The sequence below is a fragment of the Nuphar pumila genome, chromosome 3, assembly GCF_984573655.1.
Source record: "Nuphar pumila chromosome 3, dmNupPumi1.hap1.1, whole genome shotgun sequence".
NCBI classification, from domain to species: domain Eukaryota; kingdom Viridiplantae; phylum Streptophyta; class Magnoliopsida; order Nymphaeales; family Nymphaeaceae; genus Nuphar; species Nuphar pumila.
This window is the reverse complement of record NC_143251.1, coordinates 120469926-120488992: the sequence shown is the minus strand read 5'-3', so window position 1 is coordinate 120488992 and position 19067 is coordinate 120469926. Positions and strand designations below refer to the sequence as shown.

Here is a 19067-nt window from a genome sequence, read left to right as displayed (position 1 = left end):
TGTCCACTGAGACAAACTATGGCAGGTCATGCTTCAGGTCTACAAACTTGGTTTAGGAACCCTAATTTTGGTTAGCCACCTTTATTTTTTTTGTGCTTAGGCCAAGTGGAAAACCCCACAATATCACAAACCGCACATTGGCAAGCCTCCGGTTGGTGGTAACCCACATCAAGGAGTACATGCAGCTTAGACCTTGTGGGAAGGGAACGCCTCCATGGGTTTTGAACTCACAATGTCTCATCAACATTGTGACATTCACAAGCGACCCCTACCAGATGAGTGGAGGCCTTGGGGACTGATTAGCCTGTTTTTACACCATACCAAGTAACAAAACCGAAAAAAGTTGTGACTTATAAGCCAAAATAAGGCATGATCTGCACAAGCTAACATTTCTAACCCAAGCCAAGAACCGGCCTAGGCCAAGCCCAGTCAGATCAAAATTTTTGAGAAACCCAGTGCCTAGCCAGCTTGGTGGTGGCCAAGCATAAACCCCGGATTGACTTCAGCCTAGTCAACACCAGACCACGTTGGTTAGCTTACTGGCCTGTAGAAAATGTGGAGGCTTGTTTCTAAAATTTTCATGGGCTCGAGGGCAAACCGATTCGTTGATTATGACGATTCGATCCAGTTGGATGCCTAACCATAGGCTCATGCACTCGGTTTGACTGAAGGGTTCATAGAAGTCAAGCTAACTTCAGGACTCAGTCAAGCTAATTAATAATGCACTCGGAGTTTGGATTCAATTCGACTGGGTTCCATGGTTCTGCATTATCCATTCTAATGGCTCACTGACTCCCTGTCTACTCTTGTGAATCCTTCACACGTGATGGCCAGTAGATGAAGGAAATGTTGCCATCCTACTCTTAGAAGAAGACAAGCCTATCTTTTGGTCTTTACATGAGGAACTATAGAGATCACAAAATCCACAAACAAACATAATAATCTTAAGAGCTGTAGAACTAACAGAAAAAAAAAGTTGTTTTCTCTTTCAAATGTGTTATTTTTTTAATCCAAGTCAAGGAAAAACCCAGTTCTCATTGGCCACGAACAGGATGGGTGTGAACCCAGACAGTTCAAAAGCAGGCTTTTACCAATAAAACTCCTGAGGTCTACCATGTCCCCATGCAATAAAGGAGGCACACCCTGAGTACCAAACTTTTTTTTTTTATTATTATTATTTTAGATAATCCAAGGAAAACACACGGCCACTCCCTACCATGACTGACTGGCCAAGAATAGAGTCACTTAACGGACCTAGTCTATTCAGACAAACCCCGGTTTGGGCCCACAACCACTCTGCCTTACGTGGCCCATGGGCCACCTGTATCAAACTTGCACCCTCTTTTCAACTTAGAATGCTTTTAAACCAAGACACATCTAGTCAGGTGTACAGAGTCCTTGGGTTTTCATTTTTTTTTTTTAATTTTTAAATAAGTTTGAAAATAGAAATTAAGAAAAAAGGAAGCAAGAAAAACTCTTAACAAGAAAAAAAAAGTTTTTCTTTTCATGAGAAAAACTGAAAAATGTGAAAAAATGAGAGAGGAGGAGATGTGTGGTGGGTGATGGTGAGAAAGTGGATGGCAGTGGTGAGTGTAAAAAAAAAAAATTCTCTTGGTAAGAAACATTACTCCACCCCGTGGAGGAGTGTTTCTTATAAAAAGTACTTTTTAGAAAAACTCTCTCAGCTAAAAAGTCTCTCTGTTTGGAAGAAGGGTCATACGGATTTTCCTGCATTTTCTAGCCTAAAGGAATAAATTCAAATGCAGAACTGGGGAAGAGAATTTCAATGAAACGTTGCGCTAACATGATTTTTTAACAGAATATATATTGCAGATAAGTTCTAGAAATAAAAACTTTGGATTTTCCTCTCTCTCCCTAAAAAAAATTGGATTACCCTCTCTCCCTCTAAATGGTGAAGAGGGGGAGCATTGTACTAAATGGAGGTACAAAGAGGTGTACAGAGTCCTTGGGTTTTCTATTTTTCATTTTTTAAATAAGTTAGAAACTAGGGAAAAAAAACTAAAGGAATAAATTCAAATGCAGAACTGGGGAAGAGAATTTCAATGATACGTTGCACTAACATGAATTTTTAACAGAATATATATTGCAGATAAGTTCTAGAAATAAAAACTTTGGATTACCCTTTATCTCTCTCAAAAAAAAAATTGGATTACCCTCTCTCTCTCTCTCTAAATGGTGAAGAAGGGGAGTATTGCAAGTAAATGGAGGTATATTAGCAGGGCTGACGCAGGGTTTGAAAGTAACCATACAGTGGCATTCGATGAATCGACGTCTGAACACTGTAACCGAACGCGCCTACTGTATCAGGCTCGGCTTCCTAAGCTCCCATCTGCTTATTTACTGCTCACACTTCTCCCTTTTCTTACTCTGTGCCTTACTCTCCCAGCTTCTGTTTAAATATTTGCTTTTCTCCCCATCTGTTAGACAAAATTCTCTTTACATGGTCATAGCAATCAGGGTGCGTTCTTGATTACTTATCCTACAAATTCCGGACTTTGCTCTATTTTTCTTTATTTCTTTATATTTTTAAGTGTAGGTTCCTCGAGAGAATGGTAACTTCTGTGAACATTTTCACTCATTTTTTGCGTTTTCATGTTTTCCATTAACTGCTTCTAATCCATGCAGATCTCCTGTTTGTTTATTCATTTTGTATTTTTCATATTTTTTCTGGGAAGTGCTTTTATTGCGCTTGGTGAAAGTGAATATTTTTTGTTGAAGTATATGCTACTTTTCTATTTCTAAAGATGTTGGTTGGCCTTTTGTGTTTACAGTATCCTGCTATGATTGTATTTCACTTATTTACCTTTACACCTAAAGGATGGATTCTGATAACGGTTGCATTATAAGCATCATTGCTATTTGTACTTTGTGTTGCCATGTAGTTATGCTTTTTTATCCTTAAAAGATAGGAATATAGCTGCCCAATTTTTTTTTGGTTGCTCTTATCTCCAAGTGTTGATTGGAGCTTTTTTTTGCCAACGTTCTTTGCAGTTCATGAAAGTGCTAATCTTTCTGTAATGTTACCCAACTGCTTGTGTTCCTATTTGCCTGTCTCCCAAAATGGAACATGTGGCTTCTTGTGACGGGCTTTCATGTGTAGATACTTTATTCCTTCACTTCATATTCTTCCATGCCAAAACACATGCAATGGTTCATGTAAACTCTCTCTCTCTCTTTTTGTTTTCTATTTTGTTCGGTTCATGGGTTCAACATTTTGTTGATCTTCATGAGTGATAATGTTGGTCCTCTTTTGGCTCTCTCTCTCTCTCTCACACACACACACACATACGCACACACACACACACACACATACGTACACGCATGCACAAAATACACAGAGGTGCACATGTATGTTCATCTTTAATTTAATCACTGTTTCTCTCTCTCTTTGTACTCGAAGACTTGGCGCCCTGTTCCTTTTTCAATGTTAAATTTTGATTTTGTCTTTTATAGTTTGGAGTTGTATTTTTCTAAGCTCTGTGTTAATCTCTGCTGTTAACTTCGCATACCATCTTGAAACTTAGGCAATTCTCATGGAGTTTCTCCCAGTAAGTCTGCAATCCTTTGTAATTATCTTTAATATTCACATGAACTGTTATAGGTCTGGCCTAACTCTTCACGTATTTAGCTCAGCTCTATTATTTCTTTTGAAATTTCCGTTTGGATTCCTTCCTTTCTCCTATTGCCTTAGTATATGTTGAGCACAGTGTTTCATTCATCTTACTGTTGATCAATTAGCTGTTTTGGCTTGTAAAAGTCATGCTTTTTTTCTCAATCTTGGCACTTGCAGGACTAATTCGTGCATCGCGGGCTCGCTTCCATTTTTATCATTCAAGCAGGAGTTTGCACAATTTCTTGAATACACATTCAACATGCAGGGTGAAAAGGCAGGGGATTTCATGTTTGTGAAGGTGAACATGGATGGAGTTCCAATAGGAAGGAAGATCGATCTGAATATCTACAATGATTATGAGCAATTGGCTTGCAGAATTGAAGACATGTTCAAGAAATTTATTGCAGGTTAAAATTCCCTTAAACCGTGATACACTACTATTGCAACCCCTCTCTCTCTTTAGCCCTGAAACTTGTGAGGTGGCTGACTTTCAGCTAGAAACACTGGTGAGAAGCCAACATCTTTGCCAGAGTCCCACACTCCTGAGCTTCTGAGGAGAGGAGCTGATTATGTCCTTGTTTATGAAGACAATGATGGGGATAAGATGTTGGTTGGAGATGTTCCTTGGGAGTAAGTCATGTTCTTTAATCTTTGGCTTTTGCAGAACTTGCTCACTATTTGTCTTAAAACATTTTTGCTTTGTGATTGTAAATCATGTTTTTGCAGATTATTCATTGCTACAGTCAAGAGACTCCGGATAATAAGAGGTTCAGAGGCTTATGAACTTGGTAACTCTTCATTAGAGTCCTTTCTTTTTCATTACTGGTGTATGTAGGCAACCACTTGTTGAGATAAATGGGTTAAGGTGGGATGTTCTATTGTGGACCATAAAGCAATTTCCCAGCTTATCCCATTTATCTGGATAAGTGGGTGCATTGAAACACCACTTTACTGTGCAAAAAACTGGTATGACTAACTGCAAGCAAATGTCATATTTTCATGGTTGCAGCTGGTTCAAGGGTGGATGAAGTCTCAGACATGATTGACCAGTACCGGAGGAATGAGGATAATGGGATTTTAAAAAAGTGAATGCTGTTCAATTTTAGTTGTTATGTAGATGAGTTTACTTGTATGGGCATACGGATGTATTTGAAGTTGCATTCCCATTGCACTCTATTTTGCCTTCATTAGTAAAGCTTTAACATAGAACCACAGAAAGGATGAATCATTGCCCAAGTTGTACTGAGACGTTGTTGATGCTCAAGTGATAACCATATTTTCATCTGTGTCTTGTTCTTACCTTTACAACGCAGCAAATAGGCCACTCAAAACACAAGGCACGTTACCAAGTTTTATCTTTTAGATGCTTGAAATTATATGGAGGAGCCTGATATTTCGTGTAACTGTACAATAAATTTCTAGAAGACAAAATCGACATTTTGATTTTAAAGGATGGTTGCAGATTGATGATGTTTGCAATTTGTTATCCTAATATTATAATTTAGTGGTTGTAATAAAAATATAAATTGCGGGTTTAACAAATAACTAGCTGAACTGGACAACAATCTAAGATTTTTTTATCATGAAACTACAGGTTCGCGCGCACACACAACATTCGATTGTGGTATTTATATTTTATGCTTTATGCCCGTCTTCAATCTAAGTAAATTTAGGCTCTGTTTGCGAGACTTGAATTGAAGGTACATTCCAGTTTCTCCAACACCCTCTGCCGTTTGGGAGCTGCACATTGTCTGTTTCTCCAACACGGACTATTGTTTTAGGGGGAGTAGTGGTGTTGCCAAAACACTGCATTGAGGATAGAGTTGGCGAGTCTAACACCATATTTCAACGCCATTCACAGGAGCATATTTTTTGCAACTTCATCCCCAATACCACATTTTGACAATACCATACTTTGGGAACACCACATTTTGCTAAAAACCTTATTTTGACAGCACATAGAAGCGGTGTTTCCGTCCCCGTTGTAGGGCAGCCCAAACAGAGCCTTAATCACAAAAAGCTTGTATTATCACACTCGTATGGGTACACCAAAGTTGAGCAGATAGTGACTGGTTTGCAGGTAAGCATGTATTGATTTTACTTCAGTTGTTAGTTTCTGCTTTTTCACAGTTCTGAGCCTTATAACTTATTGGTCAGAGTTTTTTTTTTTTTTTGATAGGCAAGCTGGGGTTAGTAATTCAGATCCCACCAGTTATACAACTCATACCATTGGATTTTGAACATGCAACGTCCTGCACTAACTGCTCCTACAAAACAAGGGGAGCACCCCCCCCTCCCCCTCCCCCTTTGATATTGGTCATAGTTGAAACATAAGAAAATCTTTAAATACACTGCATTGAACATATTCCTTTGATGATCCAACTTGAGGCACAGACAAACCTGAAGGTTTACCTGTGCCTGAATTGGATACCCAGTTTTTCACGTTTTTTTTTTGTAGTCAAGCCGGGGTTAGGCAGACCCCTACAATGTATAAAATTAAAGTCACTATACAATCACCCTTTCCGAGATTTGTTCACTCCCCCCCCCCCCCCCCCCCCCCACAGTATTTTCACGTTGATACTGAGCAATCAGCCATAGAGTAAACCCTTGTGGACAAAGTGACAAACAAATTGGAAGGACACCAATTTTTGTCCTCAACAGAACAACCCAAAAGAACACATGCATCCATAGTTCATTTTTTTTTTTAAAACTTCACTAGGCATTATGTCAGCTGACGTTCAATGGGCATTACAAGACAAGGCTGCACAGCAACACATGCTATTGGGAGATGCCCGTCCTCATACGAGTCCCATCTTGTATGACCTAGAATTTGGCTTTTCATAGGCGTGGAGGAATGAGTTCCAAAGGTACTGGTGTACTGGTCCAGTTCAATCCTGTGAGTGGTGTGGTATTACAAATTTGTCCATTGAATAAGATTACGAGTCATGATATTTGGTTTAGGATGAGGCTTTTAATATTGTAGTACTCTATAAAAAAAACTTTAAGCCATTGTTTACCAGTAGGGATGCACAACGAGCCTATCTAGCTCGAGCTTGCCTCATTTAAAGCTTGGCTTGAACTAGTTCAAAAAATAAACAACCCAAGCTTGAACCCAAGTCCAGGCTCGGTGTAGATAAAATGAGCCAAGCTTGATCAAGTCGCCGAGCTCGATAAAGCTCGCATAAGAGTATATATATAATATATTTGCAAAATAAAACAGATCTTCATAGTGGGTAGGGCTTTAGACTCTATATCCCAAGAGGTGCTGAGTTTGAGTTTCAGACCCTGTAACTTTTTCTCCCTTCAATAATCTAGCAGGTTTTTAGTGTATGTAAATTTTCATGGTCATAATAATCCCAAGTCAGAGTCTGGCATAATAGTCAGTCATTTGAGCGTAGTCTGAGAGATTGGGGATTTTATCCCACCTTTGGGGTTTATGGTAAAGTCTTTTTGGAATAACAGTAAGCTCGGAGCTTAGCCGAGTCTGGACAATGCTATTCAAGCTCGGCTAGCTCCGAGCTCGAGCTGAGCTTGAACACATGTATTTTGAAATGAGCTGAGTTTGGCTCAAACTGGGCTTGTGTGCATGCCTAGTTACTAGGATACGAAATGAATATGTGAAGCGGAAGTAAAGAAATGAGTGATAGAAAATAGCAACGTATTGGCAGAAAATCGATACGCTGCAAGCCTGAATTGGCTATTTTTAATAAATGTAAAAAAATATCAAAAAATAATTTTTAATATTAGTTTAGAATTACTTTAATGGTTTTAACATGTGTCATGTTGTGATTGACAACATAATAAATTTTTTATTATTTTTGAGCTGATAAAGAAGATTCACTTGAGTATTCATGCAAGAATCTTGCTCTCTCTCTCTCTCTCTCCATTATTCATGCAAGAATCTTTCAAACTGGGTTTTGCTTTGGGATTCATTTGTATCGGAAAAAAGGAATGGCAGTGGACCGGGGAAAACGGGACTCAGACCCGTCTGGTCTCGTTTGGACTGGGGATGAAGGACATGAAATGAGGATAAAGGCGGGGATGAAAGTTAAAATCAAAACCCATGAGGGGATGGAGGCAGGGATGAACAATTGCTCTTTTTTCCGCCCCACTTTCACTCGGCCAGACATCGCATTCAGTGTGAATTATGTATGTCAGTTTATGCACGCTCCTTCTAAATTCCATTTTTCTCTCATCAAGAGAATTCTTCGATATCTTAAAGGAACCATTCATCTTCGTTTGCGGCTTTTATCTCACAATCCTTTAGTATTGTATGGGTTTTCAGATGCTGATTGGGCTGGATGCTCGATTACTCATCGTTCTACAACCGGTTTTTGCACATATATTGGTGGAAATTGTGTATCTTGGAGTGCCAAGAAGCAGCCTACCGTAGCCCGATCCAGCTCCGAAACTGAGTATAGAGCCATGGCTGTCGAGCTCACTTGGATTTCATTCATCTTAAGGGATCTTGGAGTTTTCTTACATCAGGCCTCAGTTCTATATGGAGATAATCTATCAGCTCTCCACATGACAGTCAATCCTGTTTTCTAAACACATCGAAATTGACTATCACTTTGTGCGAGAGAAGGTCGCTCAACAGCAACTAGTCACAAAATATGTTCCGGCACATCTTCAAATTGCCGATATTTTTACTAAACCCCTTACCAAATCTGCCTTCTGGGACTTGCAGACCAAACTTGGACTTTGGCTTCCTCCCACGCCAAGTTTAAAGGGGGCGTATTAACCATGTTGCACTTACCATACAACGCCATACACTTGTCAAGCAATATGATGAAGATGGGCATGCTGGTTCACGTGGCGACGATAATCACGCTGAACAGATTACCTTATGCAGTGACGATGTTTGTGTTGTTGCCAATAATGCTGAACTGCATGACGGATAAAGCATATTGCTTATATATCAGATAACTATGAAAAGGAAAATAATATCCGAGAAAGATCTTTTTGTAAAGGCAAATCATGATGTATATAAAGGACTGAATATTGGGAAAAAGAAATTAAGTTGATTTTCCCGTAGGCAAGTAAAGGCCGAACCACGTATTTCTAGCCTCTCCTTTTGCTTTCATTTAGATTCCACATCCTGTTCGGAAAGATGGTTCCAAGATTAGCGACAGCGATTTCTTTTCCAAATTATTCACCAAAGATGATGGGTTCAAAGAACTATTAAGCAGATTAGCTTTCCACAGAGTGTCAGTTGAAAACAACAAAGAGCTATTGAGGGTGGTGACAGACCAGGAAATCAAACAAGTGGTTTTTGCACTTGATGGGGAAAGTGCTCCCAGCCCAGACGGTTTCAATGGAGCCTTTTTTCAAATCTTTTGAGTGTGGTGGGGATGGATGTTTGCAGGGCCGTTAAAGATTTTTTTTTTTTTTTTATAAAAGAGAAACTACTACAAAGAGCGAATTACACAAACATAGCTTTAATTCCCAAATCTAAAGGGGCAAAGAGTCTCAACCAATTCAAGACAGTAAGCCTTTGTAACTTTATGTACAAGGTGATTATTAAAATCATGGCAATCAAATTGAAAGGAATCCGAGAGAGAGACTAATCAGATACAATCAAAGGTTTTGCCTTAAGGGCAAGAATATCCATGAGAGTGTGCTCCTCCCCCACGAAATCATTGACTTCCTGGCGGCGAGTAAAAAAAGGAGTGGGATGTTTAAGAGGAACCCCACAAAGGCGTATGACTGTGTGGATTGGATTTTTTTTAGAAGAAAACCTTTTATTTGGCTTTGATGGGGGATGGGTGGAGAAAATCATGACATCCGCTGTCATCATAAATATAAATAGGGAGCTGGCCAGGCAATTTAAGGCCTCTAGAGGTATATAACAATATGATCCACTGTCACCACTTTTGTTTCTCTTGGCTATGGAGAGGCTAATGAGATTTTTGAACTGGGCAGAAAAGGAATAGATCATTCACCCCATCAAAATCAAAGAGTTTGCATGGCATCACACTTTGTACGCAAACAATGCCCTTTTTCCTTTTGGATTGTAGAAGATCCATCAGGAAGAGATTTGAATCATGTTGGCATCGGGCTTGCTCATTTTCATGACCTTTAATATGGATTAGAAGAGAAACTCCACCATTCATAGGGCCAATGGACGGCAACAATCCAAGTTGCCCATGAACTATCTGTTAGGAAAGTTTTAAATTATTAATGGTTACTATCAAAAGTGTTTTGAAAAGTTTAGTCCCATATCTAAGAGAGAAAAGCTTTTCAAGAGGTTTAAATAGAGAGTTTGTAATCTATTCTTTACTTTGGTAAGCCTTGAGTATTTAGGTGGATTGCGGACGTTCGCGCACGCGCTTGAGTCGCGCGTGCGCTTGAGTCGCGCGTGCGCTTGAGGCGCTTGAGGCGCAAATATCCATTTTGATTTTTCTGTTTTGAGACATCTGGCCGTTTGAAAGGTTTTAATAGCATTTATATTGAGTTTAAGGCGCTTTGTGACTGTTGGACGGTTTTGGAGGCCTTTGATTGACAGTCAAAGGTGGGTGACCGTTCAGGTACCTTTCATCCTATTTTCAAACTGTCAGATTTATGGCCTTTAATCTCATTTATCGCAAAACGTTTTGGCCTCTCTAAAAGGTTATAAATATCTTCTATCTTCGTCTTTTGGATATCAAAATTTCTGACTCTCCAGTTTTCTCCTTTCTTTCTTCTCGGTTTGGCTTGCAGAGTTCATGTGTGGGAGAGGTCATCTGTTCTTGCGAAGCAGTGACTCTCTTGAGGTTCAAGCCTAGTTGTATCCTGGGAACTCAGTCGTAACAAAACCCTTTTTCGCATCTTCGGAATTTCCGGAGTGGGGCGATTGAAGTTCTAAAGATAGCGATCTTAAGAACGTGCCTCTAGGCTTGAATTCTCTTTTCTGAAATCCTGTTTTCACTAGGTTGGTATAACACTATCTTGGTCTTCCACTATTTCAGGGACGCCTCCATAAAAGTATGTGTAAACAACTCATTAGTAAGTTTAAATCAAGGGAGGAGGCATGGAGAGGTAGTCTGCTATGGATGGTAGAACAATTGACATTCATTAGGTTTGTGTTGTAGTCATTTTAGATTTATTAGATGACAAGTTTTGAACTCCCTGAGTGTGATAAATTGCATGAAAGCAATTATGAGAAAGTTTGTGGTATGACTGTGATCAACAGACACACATACACTTGATAAGTTGGGATGAAGCATGTAGGTTACGATAGGAGGGAGGGTTGGGGATCAGAAGGTTGGAGGACAAGAACAATGCATGCCTAGCCAAAGCTAGCTTGAACGGTAGAAGCTCAAATTAAAAATCTCTTGTCATAGTTGGTTGCAGCTAAGTATCAGAGTAAGGAATTTATATGGGTCCCTAATACATCTGTGGCAACATCCCACATGCAAGGAAGGGGGTTAGAATTGGTATGGCTAAGCTTTTAGAGGGTGTACCATCTGCGGAAAAATACCCAAGTAATCATGTATGAACAACCCCTTCGCAAATTCAGTCTTAGCAGCATGCTGGACAAGGAGGTTTAGCCCAAGTGTAAGATAGTGCAAGAGGGTCTTAGGCTCCTGAAAGATGTTTATGAAGAGATTCAAAATAGTGAGTGTGACCCGAACAAGATAGATGCTGAGATTTCTCGTTGAAGGGGGTATGGGAGAAGATAAGGAGCACAGGTAACAAGGATCCCATTTATAGTACATAAAACTTGCAACTTTCTCTAGAACTTGTACCACCCTCCTTTCTGTAATTGAATGGAAATTAGTGACTTGAAATACATGGGATTATCTATGGCCAACAGATGCATATGTGTGACCACCTCTTCTTGGAGTGCAGATGGATAAAAGAACTTCGAAACAGGGTCACCACTCTATTTGGGAGGAGGTGGAAGACCAAACAAGAAATCAAGCATTCCCTCAAATCTTGGACCTCTGCTGGGATGCAACCTTTAGCGTAGTTATTGGAAAACATGGAGGGCAAGACATGAGATCACTTTTGGCTTGGGGAAAAGTACTCCTCATTAGCTACTTAAAGAAACGATGCTAGCAGTGAGAGAGCATATAATGCTGGCAATCGGACACTCACCCCATCCTATAGATGTGAGATGGAGACATTTAAATCATTGAATTTCTCTTCAATAGAGATAGACCAAAGTAAGTGTACACAACATTCATCATGAAGAATGGAAGATAGGTTAATATAACCATGACCACTTGGTTCACTTCACCGGAGCAGTGCTTTTTTCTTATTCGGGATCTGTGACAGACAGAGAATATGTTGAAAACTTTGCCTTAACTTTAGGGGGTCGGGTCGAAGGCACACGTAAACGCGTTGTCTTTCAAGCGATAGTTGCCCCTACTTAGAATCAAGTCCTCGGTACAATAGGTATTCATGCCACTAGGCTCCTAAGATAGGACCGAACTTTCACCTACTCTAAAAAATTTAGTCCACGCCGTGCACTGGGTAAGACCGATAACCTCGATACGAACCACCTTGGACAACCTCTTAACTAGGAAGATCTAGGTTCGAAATGGATATGGATCTTGGGTTTGAATATGAGTATGAATCCAAACTGAAAGGGGGTATACATCCAAACAACAACTGGATCAAGAACTTAGTAATGGATTTGGATCTAAATAACAATTGAATATGGATCTGGGTATGGATTCAAATTAGATTTAGATTCACACAATAACTGGATCTAGATTCAAATTGGATCTGGATCTGGATTGGATTTAGATCTAAACTGGATCTAGATCTTAAGTGGATCTGAATTCAAACAATTAGATTTAGATCCGAAGTAGATATGGATCTAGATCTAGATTCAAACAACAACTAGATCTGGATTCGAACTGGATTTGTATCTGGATATGGATCTAAACTAGTTTGGGTCTAAACTGAATTGGATCAGAATTTAAACTAGATCTAGATTCAAACTAGATTAGAATTGGATATGGATCTGAATTAAATCTAGATTCAAACTGGATTTGAATCTAGATCCAAACAATTGGATTTAGATCTGAATTTAATCTAGATCTGGATCCAAACAAATGGATCTAGATTTGAACAACAATTAGATCTAGATTCAAACTAAATTTGGATATAAAATGTATCTGGATCCAAATAGCAAGAAGATCTGGATCCAGGATAAGGATCCGAACAACCAGATATGGATCATGGATAGAAATCCAAACAAGAACTAAAATTAGATATTGAATAGGGATTTAAACATGAATCAGGTCTGGATCTTGGATATGTATCTGAATAAAAACTGGATTTGGATTCCTTGATAGGGATCCGAACACAGCTCCTGGGAGAGCACTTGAGAGAGAGAGAGAGAGAGCTGAGGATGAGATGATAGAAATGGGAGATGACTGAGATTTATATAGGCTCCAGCCTAAGGTCACCCATAAAGGCCATAAAAAACCTTTAAGAGACAAAAATGGCTAGCCATAAAAGCCCAAATTGTTATATATAAAGGGGCATAAAAAAGGATCCAAAATGACCTTTAAAGGAATGACCTTGATTGAGTCAACATGTCAACAATTAAACCAGACGACCGATAAGAGACAACTATGGACCATTTTAAACCTTTAATGCCCATGGACAACCGTTGGGTAAGGTTCAAACATATTCAAATAAGATCCATAAATATCTGAATAGGATTCAATGTTAAGTCAAGGTCCATAAATATACTGGTCAAAGACGGTTTTAGACTTGGGGATTAAATCTGTTCTAAGTACTAAAAAGAAAGTCAAATCCAAGCCAACCTGGACTGAGTCCAAAGTTAAGGGTCAATGATCAAAAGTCAAGATCAAGATCCAAGAATAAAGTGATGCACAAACCCAAGATCTAATGCCCTTGAGGGTTTTGCCCTTTAAGGCACCACCCCTCTATATAAGGACAAGAGTTTTCTCAAAATCCTTCAATGTGGGATTAAACTTTTGTAGAGAACTCATTACCCACAAACTTAGGGAAAATATAAAAATTGAGGAAAAACTTGGATAGTTTTGAGTCAAATTTCAACAATCTCCCATGTGGATCAAAACTATAAAAGCGGACTCAAGAGGTTGTTCATGAAGATTCAGTGCATAATTGAAAGTGTCTTTTGGGTTTGAACCCAGTGTTGTGAGAGGCGTACGCCTCAATACCTGAAGCGCACGCCTCAGAGGCGAAGCGCACGCCTCAGAGGCGAAGCGCACGCTCAAGGTATTGAGGCGTTGCAGTGAGCCATTTCAGGCTTGAAACGCATGCTTCACTCATGTGAAGCGCACGCCTCAAGTCGAAACGCGCTTCGCTTCTGAGGCGTGCACATCATGTTGAATGTCGTCTCCGATTCTCGATTCTGTTTCGAAAGAGATCAGAAGAGGTGAAATTGTTGCAGTGAGGAAGCGATGGCATTCTAGACAATGCTCGTTCCGCTCGCGCCCAGGATGTAGGTCGAAGCCTTGCAGCCGCTCCAGCTTCAGCTCTGGCGGCTCGACGTCCACCAACACCAGGCGTCCCGATTTCTGATCCCGCAGCTCTTCCTCTGATTCCGAGACGAAGCTTGAGCTATCCGAGATCTCGTCGTCGCCTCTCCCTTTCCGACTGGCTCGCAGGCACGACCATCTCCCAGCATCTTCATTCTTCTTCTGGTCTCCAGAAATTTCTGCCACGGCCGCTGCGTCGGCCTTCTTTCTCTTCACCTGGTACCGGTAGATGAAGACCATAGACACGAGGCTCAAAGCCGCAAAGTTTTCGACGATGATAGTTCCGGGAGTTAGGCCGTCTCTCCTCTATTGCGGCTTCTCCGGTTGAGGGCTCCCATTCTCCGTCGGCTGCTCCGGCAGGCTCTCAGGTATGGCCGCGATCGCCGGTGGCGACGTCGTGGTGTTCAGCGACGGGTTGGAGAGAGTCGCCGGGACGTTGCAGAGGCTCTTAAGCAGGCCGCCGCAGAGGTTCGGGTTCCCAAAGAAGCACTGCAACTTCTGGTTCAGGAACGCCCCGACCTCCGGCACTGGCCCAGAGAAGTTGTTGTAGGAGAGGTCGAGCGTCGCATTCTGCGGGATGCTCTGGCCGATCTCCGGTGGTATCGGGCCGAAGAACCTGTTGGACGAGAGGTTGAGGTATCGTACGGTCCCGATCTTTGACAGCAACGAACCATTGAGCAGGTTCGACGACAGATCCATGGCCTCCAGGAGCTGGGAATTGGTCCCGAAACCCTGCGGAATCTTGCCGGAAAAGTAATTATTACTCAACGAGAGGAAGCGCAGCGAGGGAGCGGTGGTGAAATTGTCTATCGGTTTATTTACGTGCTTCAAAGAAGAAATTGTCTATTTATTTTTTTACTTATCTTTTTTGGAGATGTTGGATCGCTTGGCCGGAGGGTTGCCGGCAGTGAAGCACTTGCGCTTGAGGGTGGAGTTCCAGTGGTTCTTGATGGATTTGGAACTTAATTGATCTTGTGAGGACACAATTTATTTTATACTGTCATTTATTATTTATTATTAGTTTTTATTTAAAATTTTCATTATTTTATTAACATTGTATATTTTATTATTTTGATCATGAAGCTTAAACTTCAACGCCTCGAGGCTTACGCCTCACTTCATAACAGGCTCAACGCCTCGCTTCGCCTTCTCGCATTTAACAACCTTGTTTGAACCCCCATGTTAGTGTTACTTAGCTTTAGTCAGTTTGGGATCTTAATAGTGTTAGCTTTGATTTGTGAATCCTAATTGACCTTCCAGACAATGCAACACACACTTTTACTTTAGGTGGTCATAATGTCTCTAACAATATATAGAAGTCGCACATTAAGGGTTCTGTGATGTATCTTAGTTTCATGAGCGCTCTAGAGACAAAGTACAAGCCCATAGAAAGTGACCCTCACTTTCACACTCACATAGGTAAGTTCATAAAGGATGTAAACCTATTTGAAACACCTAAACCATAAGGCCTATAGATCTTATTAAGAGTTTAATTTGAACTCAACCTCTTTACACAGGTTTCGAGCACTTGACATCAGGAATAGAAAAACAGGGTCTTATGTCAAGCTGAAGACCCAGGATCAAATCCCTCTGCCACATGGGGCAACTGTTGTTCTAGTAAAGGTCCACCTAATCCCAGCTTGCCTAACCATACATATTTTCATAAATACTGAAACTACCCCTCAAATTTTTACAATTGATAATTACAAAAACACCCAAAAAGAAGCACACAATGACAAGTATGGTGATCAACACAAGTTACCATGCTCAAGGATTGTTCTCAAGTAAACTTGTTCAAGTTTGAACCTAATTCCATAATTTATCTATCTTAACAATCGAAAGCATTAAAATTTTGAATGGCAAGATGATAGCTTCCTTAATACAAATATGTTTCTTTCATAGAAAGATCTTTTGCTTGCCAAAACTCATATCAAAGGAAATGGTTAGCAACATTTCCCTTTAGACTAAACAAACATGAGAATTATGATGATGGTGGTGATAATGACAAACATGACATTTCCCTCGGTATGCGAATAATGAACTGACATACGTGAAGATTGGATCTCATGTCATGGGGTGTCGATCTGCCCTTAATAGAGAGATTATAGGCATAACTCTGGTAGCCAGATCATGCTAGTAGACATGTATCACATGTGAACATATATATATATATATATATATATATATATATATATATATATATATATATATATATATATATATATATATATATATATATATATATATATAGATGTGTGTGTTTGTTGTTATTATCGCATCACCAATTAAAGGTAGCATGTACATAAAAAAAGAGAGGCATATATGATTCAAGTTTTTTTAATGTGGTATACATGTTGTTTGACCATAGAAACATTCACTCACGACTTGCGCTAACTTGTTTTTGGTTTCTCCCATTTAAGTTTTGAAAAAAAATAACTTAGGTATCAATAAAGTTAAATCCGAATTAAATTTTGTCATTCCATGTTCATGCATTAGTCCCTACCTTGTTGTTGTGTTCATTTACAAATTCAAAAAAACAATAAACTAATTAAGTTGAACATAGTCCCTACCTGGTTGTTGTGTTCATTTACTAATTCAAAAATAAACTAAGTTGAATATAGTTGTGGGTCTATGTATTTCAGTAACATTCTCTGTTTGTGTTAGATTATCGAAAAAAAATACAGTGAGTGCCATGTGATCCGTATTTAGTTTTATGTTCTATTATGAGTAAAAAAAAAAAAGGTTATGCCTATGATATGCGTGGGTGAGTATGGAAATGGGCAGGGGACTGTTTGACCCCAGCCCACTTTTAATTATGGTTTGAGGCCGGTATGTCAGACCAGACCTGTTTGGTCGACCTGGCCCGACCCGACAAGGTTGAAGTTTAGTACTGTCTTTCACCCTCAGACTGACAATCAGTCAGAAAGAACGATTCAGACGTTAGAAGATATGTTGTGAGCTTATATACTCGACTGGCAAGAGGAGTGGGATTTGCACTTGTGTTTAGTCGAATTTGCCTATAATAACAACTTTCACACTAGTATCGGGATGGCTCCGTACGAAGCATTGTACGGAAGATCTTATCGATCACTGTCATATTAGAATGATATTAGTGATAGATCCAATGAATTACCAATTGTTCTTCAACACTACACTCAGCAAGTGCAGAAGATTCAAGAGTGTTTGAAGGCAGCGCAAGATAGACAGAAGAGTTATGCCGATAAGAGATAATGAGAGCTTTTATTTGATGTTAATGATATGGTCTTTTTGAAAGTTTCACCGACCAAGAGCATTTTTTGTTTCGGAAAGAAAGTAAAGTTGAGTCCCAGATACGTCAAACCATTCAAGATTCTTGAGAGAATCAGAGAAGCAGCTTATCGGGTTGAGCTACCACAACAATACGCCCAGATTCATAACATATTTCATGTGTCGATGTTAAGGAAGTACATTTCTGAGCCCTCACATATCATTTGGTATGAAGAAGTAGAAGTTCAGGAAGATTTGACGATAGCTGAAAAGCCTGTCGAGATCGTTGATCGCCGAGATCAAGTTTTGCGTACAAAGACCATTCCATTGGTTAAAGTGCATTGGCAACACCATGGCATCAAAGAATGCACATGAAAGCTTGAAGCAAGCATGAGAGAGAAATACCCTGATCTCTTTGTTGATTGAAGTTTCTGATTTCGTAGACGAAATCCTTTTTAAGGAGGGTAGGTTGTAAGGCCCACGAATTTTCTGAGAAAGAACAATGCATAATAAGAAATTTTAGAATTTTTTTTTTTTGTATATCTACGAGGATTTTTGCATACACCTATATACATACATATATATATATATATATATATATATATATATATATATATATATATATATATATATGAAACCCTAATATGAACATACAAATATATATAAACATATATAAATATGTATTAAAATGAATGCATATGTATGCATATTGTGATGCATTGCTCATCGAAAACCCTAAGTTTTATTCAAATTGCATAAGATCAATCAAATTGCAAATCAAGGAGTTAGACCCCTTTAATTTTACGTAATTCGAAAAAAGAATGCATTTTTAAGAAGTATGGGTCTTACCGAAATTAAAATGGAGCATTTCAAATATATTAACTCTAAGTGAAAATTTCAAATGAAACAAATATTGAATGTCAAATAATTAAATAGCATGTTCAGAAAATTTGGGCAGATTTGGGTTTGACTTGAAGGTCAAAACCCACCATGGCTTGACCTCACTGGGCGACACCCATGTGAGGGAGCCCAGCTGGTCACGTTGACCAAGCTGTGCAGTGGCAAGGGAGTAATAAAAAGTAAGCAATTCAAAAAGAGATTGTGGATTGGCCAAGTGGGCAGCACCCATGGCAATCTTGTAATATTTTTGGGTGTCATCATGAGGGGGGGGGGGGTGTTTCCAAGGAGAGCATGGGGCTGCGCCCCATGGCATTTTCAAAAAAGTGAAAAGAAGTTTTTAAAAAGAAAAAGGTGTATGGCTTCTTTGGGTGGCCATGCAAGAGTATTACACCCTTGCCATTGCCTAGAAGGGCGTGAGTTAATCCCCGACCATTGGATCTCTCTAAGAGATCCTAGCCATCCATTTTGCATGTAGTAGTATAAAAACTTAAAAAAAAAAGAGGGAGCAAAAAACTAGACGTTTTTGGGCTCTCACTCTTCTCTCTTGCTCTCCTCTCATCTTCTTCTCGCTCCACCGATTTTCTCCTTGAGGGTGTGTGTGTTGTGTAGTGTGTGAACCGAAGTCTTGGAAGCCCCTCTATTTCCAAGTGAAGAAGAAGATTCCTATCTCCTCCTTCAACCGAGCAAAAGTGAGATTTTCTATTCTTATGGTATTCCTTTTCAGGATTTAACATTCGGTAAGCATGAAGCCCAAAACTGCCTTGCATTCGTTGTATGCAAGGGGTTTATCGATGAATTAGATGCCTTGCACTTGTTGC

At 39.6% G+C, this 19067-nt stretch overlaps 1 long non-coding RNA gene across 1 annotated transcript; it reads left to right on the top strand.

Annotated features, from left to right (window-relative positions):
* The first annotated feature begins 4155 nt into the window (after positions 1–4155).
* Positions 4156–4719, top strand: LOC149843496 (uncharacterized). Its single transcript, XR_016430898.1, has 3 exons — positions 4156–4264; positions 4361–4422; positions 4644–4719. It is a non-coding gene; the product is annotated as an uncharacterized LOC149843496 (long non-coding RNA).
* The last annotated feature ends 14348 nt before the right edge of the window (positions 4720–19067 follow it).